The following is a 15,748-nucleotide window of genomic DNA, read 5'->3' as shown; positions in this document are numbered from 1 at the left end:
GAGCCTCCATAAGTCCCAATCAGTTGATTCTGTGAGCTATGCAATTTTTAATGTGTGTGTACCTGCCTAACTGGTTTTTCAGATCTTTCCTCCCTGTTCTCCTCAGGACATCCAGAGCTCTACCTAACGTTTTGCTATTCCCATTACTTTTACATGAAATATCTGTGGTCTCTTTGATGAAAATTCTGTTAGGTTCTATTCCTAGAACACTCTCCAGGCAGGACAATCTGCACATAGAAAGTTTTGTGGATGGGTTGGGTTGGTGTCCAAAATCCTTTACTTGAGGCTTTGCCTGATTAAAGAAGATAACCAGTTTGAGCTCAGTGTTCCTTTTTACTAAGTCTTTGCTAAGGTTACTCTTATAGACATTATAGAGTTTGCATTTCACTCTTTTCACCTCACCTCTGAAATACCTGAACTCCAATTGCTGTCATTTCTCCAAATATTTTCTTCCCTACCTGATCTGTCCTGTACCAGTGACACCCACTATGGGGAACATAAAAGCCATGCCAGGAAGTTTGGCAAGGCAGAGCAGGTTGAGGCTTGAAGACCCAGTGTACACACACCTGAGTCTTAGGTAACTCCCAGCTCCTTGTGAGACTCCTGACTTGGAACATGCACCAAGCTTTTCATATAAAAGAAACATGTCCTATGATTATGTAGGCCCCAAACTGAGTTCTCCATGCTAATGAGGTAACTAGAGGTCTGAAGGACTTAGCCAATATGCTTCCCTTCCCAGATATCCCTTCCTGCAAACGGTATTTAATCTGTTGCTCACCCTGAGAAGCTTGTGTGTGGTTTTAGGCATTCATTTTCAGCCATGACAATAAACTATATAGAACCATGGACTGTCTCTTTTCATTAAGATCTACCATGAGGAGCTACGAAGAAGGCCTTCTACACAACCACAGTCTAATCTCTCATAGATTGCCTCTCTGTGCTCCCAGCAACAACTGCCACCAAGCTGGCCACCCCCAAGATAAGAACAATCGCCCTGCATAAGCTCCCCTTTTGTCCCCTGGCTCTTTTGCAACTCACAGCAGCTCCCAGATGTCCAATAGTCTGAAAACCCCATGGGCCCAGCTTCATGAAGGCCTGAGGACCCCAGAACCAGCTTAGGCTTTCATATGTCTCAGACTACACTTTCCCATCCCCTGAGAGGTGCCTCAGTGCTTCCCCAGCATTCTGCCTCTGCTCTGTGGCAGAGCAGTGTGGGCCTACAATCCTATGACTGGTGCCAACAATGTGGAGCAAACCCAGCTGAAGCATATGCAACCCGTTCATGAAATCTCTTCAATTTCCTAGGGGGATTCTTGCATTCCCCTTAAGCCCTTCTTTTACTTACTTTCCTAACCCTGTAGACTGTAGCATGATTACTTTACCACTAATATCCACTTACAAGTGAGTACATAGCATGTTTAGTTTTCTGAGTTTGGAGTCATGATGAGTTTTTTCTAGTTCCATCCATTTGGCTTCATATTTCACGATTTTATTGTGTTTAATAGCTGAGTAGTATTTTACAGTGTAATTGCGCCATATGTTCTATATCAGTTGTTCAATTGAAAGACATCTAAGTTGTGCGGGTGGCGGGCTGTGAGCAGCAGCTGGGTACCTGGTCAAGGGTAGGCCTCGAAGCCCAGAGAACCTAAAGGGGCAGTGGAAGTTCAGCCTTGCTCCTGGGCCCTGGTTCCTTTCACTTAATATCAGCCAGCCACAACCTCTCCCAAAGAAAAGTTTGTGGCCTTCAGTCACATTGCACAGGTAGAAGGGGTGACTACAAACTGCAGAGCCTCAAGAGATCTCCATATTAATGAGATACCAAAAGGCCAGAGGGCGTAGCCAATTAAGCACTACTTCCAAGACCCTCCTCAGTGCAAAATATATTTAACCTCAGGCCTTCCCAGAGGACACTGGGTACAGCTTCATCCACTTTCTGCCATGACAATAAACCTTTTAAAACCATGGGCATCCTCTCATACTTGAGGCCTCCATGGAGAACCATGGGGGAGGCCTTCAACTCCCCAGCTGCCCTCCGAGGACCTCTCTGCTTTCCAGCCACAGAAACCCACCAACTCAAGCATGCTAGCTGAGGCAGCCATGACCCAGCCAAGCTGTGACCAAGAGTCTCATTTTGGGGGGGGGGGGGATGCTGCTGGAGCGTCTCTCCCTTACCCCATTCAGCTGTGGGCTGGTCTAGCCCATATGACCCCCCCCCCAATCTCAGTCCTTCTGTGGTCTCCCAGCAGTGCCTGGGAGCCCAAGGGCTGACACCAGTCGGTCTCTGGCCAGCTGCCTCAGCCCAGAGACCCTCGACATAAGAGCTCCACCCCCGCAGGACATCAGACTGGAAACTCTCCACACACAGAGTGGAACTCTGTGGCTTCCCCTAGCCCAGTGTCTGCCCTGCACTGCATGGAGTGAACTCAGTCAAATTCCCAGGCATCTGCCTCCCTGAGCCACCTGGGGTGTCAGATACATGGCTTCACAACTCAGCCCAACAGGACCCATGCCCACTTGCGAGCTACAGCCTCACAAAGTTGTTTCTACTTTTTGGTTACTATGAATAAATCTGCTATGAATATATTTGAGCAAGTGCCCTTGTGATAGGATTGAGCCTTCTTTGGGTATATTCCCAGGAGTTATATAGCTGTGTCCTGAGGTAGAATGATTTCCAATTTTCCAAGAAACCAACACATTAACTTCTAAGTGTTTGTACAAGTTTGGACTCCCACCAGCACTGGAGGAATGTTCCCCTTTCTCCACAACCTTGCCAGCATGAGCTGTCACTTACATCTTTGATTTTAGCCATTCTGGCATGTATAAAATGAAATCTCCCCAATTTTTAATTTTGATATCCATTTCAGCACTTTCAAATTTATCCTTCTAAGCTCAAGGACACTCTTCAACAATTCCTGTAGAGCTCTGAATTTAGTATGTTTTAGGGATTATTCATATTTTGTTCACGTTAACTTGCCTACTTAATTTACACTAAAAAGATTCTTCCATTTTTTGAATTAGTAAGAGAATATTTTTGGATTACAGATTACATTAATTATGGTTTATCACAAAAATCATTGAATTATATTGTTTCTGAGAAGAAAGGAATCTAGATCTTGGTGTGTATTTAACAACTATAACCAGTTGTGTCCCTGCTTCCTTCTGTCATTTTAAATTTAACATGTAAGCTTTGTTCAAAGAAAAAAAAATATTTTTACATATGTTTCACGTAGTAAAGAGCAGATCTATATAACAATATAAGAATATGTAATATATTTTAAAAGAACATATACATTTAACATCAAATATTTTTAATGGCTTCTATCTATTTAAGGAAAGTTAGATGAGAACAGAAAGGAAAATATGGATTAAAAGCAACATTGGACTTAAGCTTTGATTCATCATTTCTTTTTTTTTCAGATATTATCATCTCAACATGCCTTTATTAGTTCTTATATTATGTGACATGATGAAAATCAGAGATTTATATTGAATTAAAATTATAAAATGGCATGTGCTTCGAGACAATTTACACAATAAATTTACACATTAAATTTTACAAATTAAATTATACATTAAATTTACGCATTAAAACATATCTTTTGTAATTAAGCTGAAAATGTAGGTTATTTTTGAGGGCTCAGTGAATAAAGTCACTTACTGTTAAGCCTGATCTCCTGAATTCAATTCATTGATAAGGTAAGAGAGAAATGACTCCTAAAAATTGTCTGTTTGATATCCATAAGTGCAGTGACGCACACATACACACACACACACACACACAATTCTATATTAATTTACTTATAAAGATTTTAAAGTCTTACAATAAAATTATGAACTACAGATGACTTTTCCCAAGGAATAGTCAGTACAAAATAAAAGAGGCAGGAAATGGAAAGAGCCTTACTTCATCTGTAGATTGTTATTGGCATTTAAGAGAGTATAAAATATTTTAGTGATACATTAGTTAACAATATAAGATTTGGGGAAAAATACAGTTTAAAATTTGTTCAGGATATTTTTGGCAATGTAAAACCATCAGAAAATTTTCCCTTGAAGAAAATTATAATTTAGCATGCATTCTAATTTCATCTCTAGTAAAACTAAGAAAAAATGGATAGCAGATTTTATCTTTTTATAGTTTCCTAGAATTAGCTTTAAGTTGGCAAAATAAATAGAAGATGATAATTCTGTGAACTTGAAATAAACAGCTATTGGGAAATAAAGAGGGTAAGTGTTCACCTAATCAGTAAGTCAACTTTATAACCCTGAAGTCATATGATCTTATCTCTGTGATTTGCCTTGTCTTTATCCATCATATTGTGGATGCAGGTTAAAAATACTTTTAAAACTGAGTACAGTATGACTTGTTTATTTTGGGCTATGTGATTATTTATTCTAAGAAGCAGTAAAGCGGAATATTTTGCTTGCAGTTTTACAACATTCTACTTTGAATTTTCTGCAAATCGTATCCCTTCCTTTATAATCTTCCCAAAGCCTGAGCATGGCTGGAAGATAAAACCATAACCAAAACTTCAACATAAGGGGAGCCTTTTCCAGTGGGCAATGTAAAAAAAAAATCTGTTCTTCACTGTATTCTGTTATGCATTTCAAACAGCTACTATAGAAAGAAACTAGGACTCTACAAATCCTGGACATTCCTTCAGCTTTGGAGCTTAGGTGACACATAACTTAGGTATGACAATATCTTAGCAAAACCATGCATACTGGTAAGTATTTCCACATCTATATGTGATCATTATGATACCCCAACCACCACCATCAGTGTGTACTATTTTCTTGTTCTGCAATATTCACAGTGATAAACATGTTCTTACATTATTTCACCGAATCTTGAGGAAATCTTTACTGTATAAACACTAGTACAGATCACAGAAAGAGAGAATAAGGCTGCACACATAAACTTAAAGTTTATATCAAGGGAACATTTGTTTCACTCAGGAAATGTGTATACCTGATAGCAGTTAAAACTGAATCTGGTGTTCTGTGAAATGGCTCTTGGTGACAAGGAATTTTACCTGCATGAGAAAACTGAGAGATAGACTTGTTAAATATATTATGTTCACAACTATTTGACATGCTCTGTAAATTCAATGATCAAATCTTCCTTAACCCTCTGTGTTGCTGAACTTAATAGTTAACTATAACTCGAAGTAAAATTAATGCAGTTACTCTTTTTTTCTTCATATAGGTTTGGTATTACATCTGGGTTTTATGAATTTTAAGTTTTTTCTCTGTTACTTAAGTAGAGTGGCTGTCTCAAATTTTGTCTTTAGTATTAGATGACCAAAGACATAGTAGTTTCACTGTAGAAAAGGTCAGCTTCTGTGTCTTAACAACATTAATGGGACTGTGTTGGTAGGTCTCATAGCCAAGTGATGAAGATTCATACCAACCACCATGTGAATGATCCATCTTGGCAACATTAAGTTGTCTTCAACTCCAACTGAAATATGGACTGCAACTTCCATGGGAAACCAGTAGCAGAGACATTCAGCTAACAAATAGGAAAGCACCACTACATGGAAACCAAGACTATGCTTCCTGTATTAAATTGATATTTTTTTTAGTAATTTCTTAGACATGAATAGAATACAAATATAGAAAGCAGCAAAATTAAAATTATTAAATTTGCAACTTTGAAAACTGCAACAGTCAAAAGTAGATACTGCAAATCATAAAAGCCTATGTCCTCTTTTTGTGAGATACAGGGTCTATGGGAAGTCGAATGACAAATGTGAAACAGGACATAGTATACTTCTTCTAGCTGTTTCTTTGCAAGTGTGAGATACATGACCTGATCAAATTAGGAGAAGACATAGTAGAGACTTATTCTAAGTGCTGATAATAAAAACCAGTTCTTTACGTCCACTAGCTCAAGTGCTAGAATAGTAAATAGTAAATGTTAAATAAGATGATAGATTGAAGATGTAAACGAATCACACAATAGATGTTCCTTCTAAAGGTTTGAGAGAATGCTGAGATTTATATCTGCAACAAAAAAAGACATTTAATAAAAGCTTCTATTAAGTGCCTGAGATAAAACTTGCTGTAGAATCATCAGAGGGAACCATTTGTATTCTTTTCTATTTGAAAGTCAATGGAATTTGGCATATAGGCTGAAGAAAGTCTGCACTGTAATCATCATTTTAGAAATCATTTCTCCAGAGACAATCATAGTGAATTAAGTCTGTGTTAAAACACCTATGTAAGTTGAACTAGCTTCCATTAAACAAGCTAATAATTTGTCCTACCTAAATAATTCATTTTAATTAATATTAAAAATATTGAATAAGCTTTGAATTTTAAGTTTATTGTTCATGCCTTTCTGCTTCCATGCCCTGCAAGCCTGACCATGTGATGCTCATGGTAAGATCTTGGTTTAAGATGTATTGTATTACTCTTTCTCAATTTTGGGTACTTCAATGGAGTACTGGGTCTTAAGGTAATTACTTTGCTTTAAAAAAACAATAAATCAGGAGTCTAAAAAAAATATTTCAGAAGTCAAGTACTCTTTCTTAAGTAACAACCTGTATGCTTCATTTATATTTCCTAAATATAATGCAGCCAGTGGCCTACAAAGAAAATTGCAGGACAAAGGGAGAAAGCTTGTCTTAAAAAATAGAAAAAAAGAAGGAAGAAACAAACAAATAAACAAAAAGAAAGAAATGAAGAAAGAAAATAGAAAAGGAATCTAGGAAGCTAGCCTACCATGACATGGAAAGCAAACCTTTTATGGCTTCTTCTAAGAAAAGCATTCTATTATGATTTCCTCTTCAAGGTGCTGTTGGAATTTCCTCCTCAATTTCTCTCACTAATAAATAGGCTGAACCTATGTGGTGAATTAAACTCTTTTCTCCAATATCATGCTTTGGCCATATATTTACCATAGCAACAAGATGGACCTAGAACACAGCATAACCACACCAGTCACTCTGCTGTCTTTTCCATGACATTACAGGACAGTGGGCCTCCATATGGCACTGTTATACTCCTGGTGTCTCAGTTAATCTTTGCCAGGTTTGTTAATCTTTCATCTTCTCACTCCTACTACATTCACTATGCTTAGACTTTTGAAACTAAATTACGCCCCTTCTTTACTTCCCTGTGAACTATGAACTACTATGTGCCTACCTTGAAGGCATCTCTTTTCCCTGCATAATTTGTGAACAGAGGAGGCCCATTCTACCCTTTCAGAGATTTCAGAGATTATCTGTACATCAGTGTTTTTTTAACTGATGAAGATACATAAATTTTCTTGCAAAGGCATGGAAGGGACACAAATAGTTCCTCAGTGGACAAGAAAATATGCTCTTAGCTTGTTATTAGAAAATACTCTTCTCTGTGGCAAAGTTAGTAGGTAAGTTTGCAGATTTTTAATAGAGAGATTTGTTTCTTAGTTCGGACTTCCTGTCTTTAATTTAACCCATCACAAACAATCATTTCACTGGGCCTTTGTTGTAGGAGGGTAAGAAACACAACAGTCACAAGGAGAGAATCAAACATAAGATACTTTTCCAGTAGGCAATACAGTGTTCTTCATTATTTCTTAGGTGTCTCTTGGATACTGTTACTACCTTTGAAACAATCTCCCTAATTTAATAAATGTTTAGAACTATGAAATTAGGATAGAATCCGAGGTTTTCTGTTTGCCTCCTTTCATCCCAGCCCCATTTTTGTCTTTCCTCTCTCCCTCTCTCTTCCTTCCTTCCCTTTCTCTCCTCCCTCTCTTCCACCTTCCCTCCTGCTATTTCCTTGCTCTTCATGTGATTCCACCATGACTTAGGATGCACCATGTCACTACAGGTCAACAAAGCAAGTTAAACCTCTTACTGACTGAGATAGCCTCCTTTACCACTGTATTTCTAATGCAGTCAATGTGGTGAGAAATAACAGAAGTTCTATGTGACAAAAACTTATTTGGACAAAGGAGTAAGAAGGAAATGTGTTTCATTATCTTTTCTATCCTTTCCTTTGATATTCCCCTTTAACTTCATTCCTTCCCACTAATTGACACTAAAACAATCCCTTCACATGTACAGTAAGTGTAACGTATTTTTACATAAAATGTACTGACTCGTATTTGTGCAGATGCTGTTTGATAATAGAAATTGAAATGTTTCTTGGAGCAGCCCTGATACCTTATACATCATCAACTAGAAATTTAGGTAAATATATAAATTCTAAAAGGAATTCTTGAAAACAAACATTGAGTCATTACAGATTAAGGTATCTGCAGGTTTTTACATGTCAGAATTGTACCACAGTTGTGTTTCCCTTTAAATTACTAACATGTAAGTAGTATTTTAAGATTTTTAGAACATTATATGTGTCGTTTTTATTTTCTGTAGAGAGGAGCAAGGTGAACATACAAATTAAAGATCATACACTATTTATAGAAGAATATTTGGGTTAGAGATATATGGATTGTTTTGGAAAATGATGCAATAGTTATTTATTTGTGAAAAGCCATGTGCTAGAAGATAACAACTCATTTCACACTGAATTCTCAATCTGTTGTTACAGAAGTTATAGCTTCTATTAAAATTAATATAATGAATGGGGACTCCAAAGGGGAAAATGATTAATTTAGAATTCCATAATAATTTAATGATATCACAAAGGACAAATCTTAATTGGATTCTTCCTAAAAGAAGCTAGCTTTTTGTTTATAAATTTATCCTAGAAGAAACAAATGGTGGGAAAAGAGTGAGAGTGCATTGTCCGTGTGTGTGTGTGTGTGTGTGTGTGTGTGTGTGTGAATGTGTGGTGTTTGCTTGTGTGTGTTTGTGTGTGTATGTTTTATATGTAGTTACATATTCATATGCATGTGCATTATTTTGTATATATGCCTATGTAACTAGATAGATTTATTGATTTACATTTCAAGTGTTATCTTTCTTCTAAGTTTCCCCTCCTGAAACCCCCATCCCATCTTGCTTCCCCCTGCTTATATGAGGGTGCTGCCCCACCCACTCACCCACTCTCACCTCACTTCTCTGGTATTACCCGTGTAAGCCAAAGGGCAGTGCCATGTGGCTTCTTTTTTTTTTTTTTTCTTCTTCTTATTTTTTCTCTATCTCTTTTTTAAACTAGATAGATTTATTGATTTACATTTCAAATGTTATCTTTCTTCTAAGTTTCCCCTCCTGAAACCCCCTATCCCATCTTGCTTCCCCCTGCTTATATGAGGGTGCTGCCCCACCCACTCACCCACTCTCACCTCACTTCTCTGGTATTCCCCTGTACTGAGGCATTGAGCCTTCACAGGACCAAGGACCTCTTCTCATATTGATGCCCAACAGGCCACTCTTTGCTACATATGTGTCTGGAGCCATGGGTGGCTCCATGTGTACACTTTGTTTGGTAGTCACTGTGAGCACTTGGGAGTCTGGTTGATTAATGTTGTTCTTCTTTTGGGGTTGCAAACCCCTGCATCATTTTAAGATAGTATCTCTCATAGAAGCTAAACCCACAGGTTCGGCTAGACTTATTAAAAAGCCAGTATAAAAATTTTTTTGTTTACTGAATACTATGATTGTGGATATGTGCTACTTTGCCTAACTTTTAATCTAGGTGCCACATATCCATTTTCAGGTTATCATCTTACTTTACAATCACTTTAAAACTGAACCATCTTCCTAGACCCCACGGTTATTTCTTTACATAAGAAATATACCTAATGTATTTAATAAATCCTTGACTTTTAAATATGGGCATATTTGCTAATCCTGTGGTGTAATAAGAAAGCAAGTTATTTTAATTGAAATTTCCCTAAAACTTGTATAAAATTGAGGGATTATAAAGTTATAACCAAATATGCTAGAAATTAATAGCTTCACAGTCCATGAAAGCCCACAGTGTATATTATTGTAAAGCAGAGCCAGTTGTTCAATACACAATAATGATGCTCAGAATAACAAAAAAAGCATAAACATGGCCTAATAAAATAAGTTATCTAGAGATGGTGAAAACTTATTCTGTATGAAATGTTTTGTATGGATCCCATGAGATTTCTTTCAGCTCTTTCTCTTTACAACTAGTCCGTCTTTCATAACTGGGGCTGTTCTCCTGGGATAACCCTGGTGGGTTTAGCTTTTATAGAACAGAACAGAAGCAATGAGGATACGGAGCCTGATTGGATCCCCACTCTAGGGATTCTGGCTCATAAGCTGCTCAGGAGGATTTTCAAAATAAACAAAACGCAGGTTTTTTTTTTTAAAATTTAAGTAGAATGGACTTTAAAAAAATCAAAGGAAAAATTGCCTCAGTGTGGTGATACTGTTGGCATTTTAAAATCAGTGTCCTCATCTCACAACTCAAGTCGAATAATTTGGTTTAATAAAAAGATATAATTTTCATCCTAGTAATTGATTCAAGTGTATCATAATTTGATTAAATTTTTGATATGTTTGACACAAGCAAGTTATGCTTTGGACTTAATAAGACCCTAATATCATAATTGCTTCCAGCAATTTTTAATAAATAATGTTTTCTCCTTATAAGAAATATATTTCATAATATCAAATAGTTGAATAAAAATCCCAAGTACAGTGAAACAACATATAAATAATTTTGCATAAGCACAGTAGTACTTTACTAACCTCTGGGTTATCTATCATAAACATTGATTCTTTTCCTGTTTTTGTTTTGTTTTATTGCTGTTAAGATAGAACTTTGCCTAAGGTTGCCAAGAATGCTATCACTAAAGCACAAAGCTATATCCTCTGCCCATTTTATACTCTTAAGAAAAGGTCCCACCATATTGCCAAGTCTGCCTAAAAATTGTGCTGTTGCCCAGGCTGGGATTGTGTCAAAGGATAAACCAAGCTAGCTGTGAACTTGGCATCATCTTATCTCAGTTACTGTACCACCTAGAGTAATAGTATTCTTTATGAAGTCTGGATTAAAAATTAATGTTTACACAATAATTTGCATTGTGTCAATGTCAGAAAGTAATAAGAAAGAGTAAAATTTTAAATTCTGGATGCTTAAAAAGTGAGTGCTTGTATTTAATCCTAAAGTGGTTTGAATTGGGAAGAAATGTGACAGGATACAAATGGGCTAAATGTGCAATATTTAATCTTTTAAATTCTCTGTACTGTTCCTAAAATGGAAGAGTAAGTCTCTGTGGTGTAACCTGATCAATGTGCAGATCTATTTTGGACATTTTTTCTAGTGTATACTTAAGAAGTGCCTGACATTTATTTGTGTTGATTTCACAGCCCATGTAATAAATGATACATGTTTTCTAAAAACAAAACAAAGCAACCAAATGAACAAACGGAGCTGGCCCAAAGTTAACTGCTCCTAACCAAACAGCTTCATACTGAACTGAGCTCAGCTGCAATCTACTACATCACATGAACCTACAGCAACTGCACTCACCTGAACTGCCTCCATTTTGACTCACTCGGGGCTGATTATAAATAGCTTCTCTTTCCTGTCCTCATGACGGTTCCTCATATAGTGTCTCTGACTCATGCTGTCAAATCTTTCTCTGATTCATCATTTTGTCTACCACTCAATTAGACAACAATTTTAAACATGATTACTTCCTTCTACAAACTACCTTTGCCTTCATTGTTAGGGATTAAAGGTGTGTACTAAAGGCATGTCTGCACTCCAGCCAGAGGAGTTAAAAGTGTTCAGCATTTCTGCATTCCAGCTGGATCATACAGATGGAGAAGGTTTTTGGATGTGATCACTTGCCAGAGCAGCCATGTTGCTACATCAAAATTTCTTCACATCTTCTCTCTTTCTGTTTAAGCTAAAAATCTTACAGTTCAACTATGAGGACATAAACAATTACAGACCCCATAAGCCTAACGGTCTGAATGTTCTTTTGAAGATCTGCTAGTGTAGTGATCCTTTTCCTATAATCACAGTCCTGATCATGTATTCGCCAGAAAATGTTCATTTCAGCATCAAGGTTTTCAGTCTGCCAGTCTGACAAATGATCTGTACTTCTTTCACTAGTTTGTTGAGCTCATGCAAAGGAATCAGCTTTCTGCGTTGTCTGTGTTACTCTCTTTCTTTGTTTTTTCTGTCCTTGAGTCATGCCTTTCATGTAGATGCATCGCTTGCTCTGATCAGATCTTTATCAGTTTTAATAGTCAAGATGGAAACTTAGCAAGTAAAATTATCTCTACTAAAGAAAGTGGCATAGAATAGATCTAAAACAACAGAAACATTTGTGTTCCAAAAATCACTGTTTCTGCCTTGCTTCACTTGAAAACATATTTTCCAATTTTCTTCAACCTTTTTCAAAATTTCCAATGTTCTCCTTGTTCAAAAGACTTGGCACTATTTATACTATATAGTGATTCCATTTTATTGCATGCTAGGGTATTTTTTTTTTATTATTGAATTTCAACCCAAGAGTGAGAATCTACAAAGCGGGAACTTTTCTGTAAAAGCAGTGTTTGTCCTCTATTTTTAAATATGAGGTGTGTGTCCATGGGCATTTCAGTGAGAATAACCGGAGTCACAAAAATCACACCTGTGTTTTCTCCAAGTGAAGGTTAATGAAATGGTAGAAATCTTAAAAAATATTCTATAATGAGAATCTTTCATAAAGTTTCCTGATAACTATAGATATTAAAAATGATTTAAAAATTAGCTGGATTTATGTTCATATTTAATATGATCCTCGAGAAAGCATAGCTAGGGGACAGAGTCACAGGGTTTAGCTCTCTGTTAAGTTTAACAAATTTGCATGTTTAAATTTTCAGTTTCAAGTCACATGAAAGTAGGCAAAGAAAGTCATAGGTACAAAAAAAATTAATCAGTGCTGTTAGTAATTAACCAGCCCACATTTTTATTTATTGAACCAGGAAAAAAACATACCATTTAGTGTTCAATTTAGTGGAAAGTCCATGCAGTGAAATAATAATGCTATGCACACGTGAACTTTTAATTGTAGGTTTTATTTCCAACTTCAACTAATTTTATAAAACTGAGACCAGTAGGTGGCCCCTTCTGGTAGAAAGAAACAGTATTAGCTACTGCAGAGAGCTTGTTCATGAACTGCCTGAGCTGACTTAACATGAACAAGCACCTGTCACAAATGAAGCATCTGCTGAGAGACCCAGGAGTGTTTTTGGTTTAAGGTTACACTGATTTTGACATAAATGTCTCAAATCTTTTTTATCCCTTTCCTCTTAGATGTCATTTCTCTGAAATGTGAAGCTCTTAAGAATCAAGAACCGATGTCTTGAGATTGTCAGGAAGAAATCTGTAAAAATATTGAATGTCAAATTTTTCACCCATAATTTATCCATGTAACACTGTTACAAAGTATAGTACCACTATTATTTCCATTTTGAAGGTTAAAATCTATAATACTATTGATACTATAAAACTTCTAAGCAAGGAATAATTCCTTCACACATGCCCAAAACATCCAAATTTGTTTGAAGTTCAGCAACTCAAATTCCATTTCTTATTCCTCACAATTTCCAATCATTAGTTGTCAAAGAGCAATGAAAAGCACAGGTAGAAATGGGGACAAGAGAAAAATCAGGTTAGTCCTGAAGATATTTTTAAAACTGTTTCAGTGAGCTAATTTGTTCTTTATAATTACTTGTTTTAATATATTTGACTACTATATGATTAAATGAAATTTTCAACTGTAAAAAAAAACACAGAGCAGCATTTTGTTATATCAGATATTCAATCTGGATTAATTCACTGGTGATAGAGATCTCATGATCCAATCATTATCCTGATTTGTATTTTCTGGAGGCCAAGCTTGAAAGAGACGAAATTTCTGGAGACAGTTTATTTTTATACCTTAAGAAGGACTGGGGAGGTCTGATTGGGTCAGGAGATGAGTGGGTGGCAACATCCTCCTAGAGACAGGGGTATATGGAATGTGGACCAGTCAGAGAGTGGACTGGGAGGGGGATAAAATCTGGATTGTAAAATAAGATTAAATAAAATTTAAATAAAAAGATTTGCATCTAAACACAGACACACACACAGACACACACACACACACACACACACACACACTCACTCACACTAGGACACCCAGGTTGACTCTTGACTCTCCCAGAATCCTTCCAAATATCTCTTGTTTTTCTCTTCCCTTTCCTCATTGTATCTTCTTCCTTCTTCACTCTGTCCTTCTTATCTTCATCATATCTCATACTTAAGAATTATTCTCTGGCCAGCCAGTGGTGGCACACGCCTTTAATCCCAGCACTTGGGAGGCAGAGGCAGGCAGATTTCTGAGTTCGAGGCCAGCCTGGTCTACAGAGTGAGTTCCAGGACAGCCAAGGCTATACAGAGAAACCCTGTCTCGAAAAACAAAAACAAACAAACAAAAAAGAATTATTCTCTTTGAAGGGAGGAGATCCAAACACTACTCACCAAAGTAAAAGTTCAAATAGAGAGTCTACTTTAAGCAGATCAATACCATCTGCAGAAAAAGAACATGTCTCACAGAGAAGTCTTGAATGCATTTACAGGAAGGGTTTTTGTTTTGGTTTGGTTTCAGTTTTTTGTTTGTTGGTTGGTTTATTTTTTGTTTTTTTTTTTTTCTTTTTTGTAACGTTTGTTTGTTTTGTAATTCACTTTGCATCCCAATCACAGCCCCACTGCCTTCAGAGAAGAACATACCTTGTGTACCACCTCACTTTGCATCTAGTCCCAGCAGGTCTTTGTATGTCCTCTCTCAATGAGGCAGTCCAAGAAGTGGGGGAAGGGATCCAAGGGCAAGGAACAGAAAACTAGACAGCCCCATTCTACTTTGAAGGGGGTCTAGGTCCAGCTCTCCTATGCTTCCTGGTTGGTGGCCCAGGCTTTATGAGCCCCCATGGTCCCTGGTTAGTTGACTCTAGGGTTTCTTGTGGTCTCATTGACCCCCCTCCCCTGGCTCGCTTCTATTCAGCACTCTCACAAAACTGCCTTTGGCTGTGGGTCTCACCAATCGTCTTCATAGGATGCCTTTTGAAACCTCTCAGGAGAGAGTTATGCTAGGTTCCTGTCTGCAAGCATAGCAGTGTTATTATTGGTTTAAGGGGTTGGCTCCTCTTTCACACTGAATGAATCTCAAATTGGTGCAGTCATTGGTAAATTGTTCCCTCAGTTTTTGCTCTATCTTTACTCTTCGACATCTTTTAGGCAAGACAGATTTTGGGTTGAAGGTTTGTGAGTGGATGATGTGTGTCTTCCTACTCTGGAAAGCTTGCCTGGCAACAGGAGGTAGCCATTTCAGTGTCTATATTCCACTCTGGTAAGAATAGATAGAGTCATCCTCATAGATGCCTCATATCCTCTCGAATTTCAGGCCTCCAGCTAGTCACCAGAAATGCCCCCCAGCTCAGACTTTCATTCTCATTCCCAGCCCTTTCTCACCCCCCTTTCCTCACAGCTGATCAACATTTCCATTCCCATCCTCACTTCATCTACTACACAGATTCCTCTCTCCATGCAACTCAAGAGAACTATTTACTTTCCTTTTCTAAGATTGGTGCATCCTCTCTTGGGACCTCTTTATTACTCACTTTCTTTGGGTGTGTGGATTTTATCATGGTTATCTTGAACTTTATGGCTAATGTCCACTTATAAGTGAATACATACCATATATGGGTTTTCTTTCCTCTTTGGGTTACTGTACTCAGGATGATATTATTAAGTTTCCATCATTGCCTGCACAATCTATGATGTCTTATTTATAAATGTTTGTATAATATTCACTTGTATAGATATACTGAAAGGTATA

The sequence above is a fragment of the Arvicanthis niloticus genome, chromosome 11 (assembly GCF_011762505.2).
Source record: "Arvicanthis niloticus isolate mArvNil1 chromosome 11, mArvNil1.pat.X, whole genome shotgun sequence".
NCBI classification, from domain to species: Eukaryota; Metazoa; Chordata; class Mammalia; order Rodentia; family Muridae; genus Arvicanthis; species Arvicanthis niloticus.
Note: the sequence above shows the minus strand (reverse complement) of the source record.